Source organism: Bidens hawaiensis, unplaced genomic scaffold (assembly GCF_021521415.1).
Source record: "Bidens hawaiensis isolate Kalapana, Puna unplaced genomic scaffold, B.hawaiensis_p1.1 tig00066374_1, whole genome shotgun sequence".
In the NCBI taxonomy this organism is placed as follows: Eukaryota; Viridiplantae; Streptophyta; class Magnoliopsida; order Asterales; family Asteraceae; genus Bidens; species Bidens hawaiensis.
In genome coordinates, this window is record NW_027501813.1 from 28,081 (window position 1) to 30,012 (window position 1,932).

Here is a 1,932-nt window from a genome sequence, read left to right on the forward strand (position 1 = left end):
CGCCAGACTCCTTACATGGAAGCCTGCGTGAAGACATCTTGTTCCTGCGATGCGTGAAGAGAACTCTTCTCGCAGCGCGCTAAGAATGCATGTTCTTCCCGCAATGCGCTAAGAATGTATGTTCTTCCCGCGATGCGCTTAGAATTCTAGTTCACGCAGCACGCTAAGGATGCGATTCTTCCCGCAGTGCGCTAAGGGTTGTTGTGCCAGCCTTCGCGCTCGCGCACTCAGCCTTCCCGCGCTTAACCCTTGTATCTTCTGTTTAAATCTAGCCGTTTGCTTTTGTGTTGTCTTATCTTTTGAGCCGTTGACCTAACCCATCTAATGTCTGAATAGTTACTTTCGGCGCAGCATGCGCACCAACCCCATTGGTTGACAGATAAAGTGACTGACATAATCTTTTGAGATCTGCTTTTGCCATGCTTGACCAGTACCTTTATCTGATCCGCCCATGCTTTTTACTGTTCCCTGTCAGCTTTATCTTGCCCCCCTGCAGCTGCCATATCTTTTGATATCTTTACTTTTCAGAACTTTTTACCGTTGATATCTTTTCTTTTACTTTTTGAAATCTTTTCCCCTTTTTCTAGGGTTTATGTCTCCTAGGGTTTTCCTATAAATAATAATAATATTTTCATAACACATCACACACAAACACTTAATCTCTCTTATTATCTCTTCCTCCCTTTTTGCTCTCTGCCGTTGTCCTCCTGCCGTCTCCTCTCTTGCCTCCGTCTTCCTCCTTGTTCTTCCCTGCTTTTCCGGTAATATATATATATTATATATAATAATTTACTTATTAATTATGCTAACTTATAATCAAGACTTAAAACAGATCATTAAAACAATAATCTTATTTATAGGTTAACTTGTGCTTGTTTAAAGTTGGTTCTTGCTTTATCTTACACCGCATCGTTTATCAAGTGAGTTATCTCGTATCTAATCCCTTTTTATTTTAAATGCTTTGGGATGTTCATGTGTTCATACAAAACTTGAGTCTTAAACTGTTTATGAACTTTAGTCGCGCAGTATCCCATGTGTTGAGGACGTAGACTTGGCTGTTTATTTGTATGTGTGGATCATTAACCGTATGGACGGTCTATTCCGCAGTTTTCATGGTACCATTAGATGAACACGGGAGAACATTCGTTTATGATTTTCTCTTTTGTTTACACATGCACAGTTAGTCTTGTTTGTGAGCTCAATTGTGAGCACTGGCAGTCTTGTCTCCTAGAGTTGGTCCCGATCAGATTACACCCTTGTTGAAAACCAGACATACACATGTTGCGCGCAGATTTATTGTTATCTATGTATTGTATTAAACTTGATTTCTCACCAACACGCAAGTGTTTGACGTTTATTTTAACACATGTTCAGGTTTGCAGTAGCTGTTTTGGAGCTTGTGGACACATAGGACGTTTTTACTTTTGGACCTAGATTAAAATGTATCAAGACAAGTTAATGTTGTTTGAATGTTATAATTTAAAATATATTGATTTATGTTTGATTTATGTATTTTATTTTCCCCGCTGCGCGTGTGCGATAAAATGTGTATTAATAAATATTGACACCAATAGTGTCGCGAGTAATGAAGCAATATGTGGCGCCCCGATGTATAATCCGCCTTTGGTCGGGGTGTTACAGATTGGTATCAGAGCTCGTTGACTTTAGGATAGGTGGTTAGACGTAACGGCCTAGAATACCTAAGAGTCCCTTCTCGCGCATGAGAGAAATCTCATGTTTGCGCGCTTATTGTTAATTACTCGTTATTTATAAATATGCTCGCACTTGCGCAGTATATGATTTTATGTTTTATTTCGCGATATTTCGATTTTGGTTGAATTTCGATTTTTATTGATTTTACTTACATATTCGTTTGTGGGATTTGAAAATCCGAAAAGTCATGGTGATACATGAATAGTTGATTTTCAATTT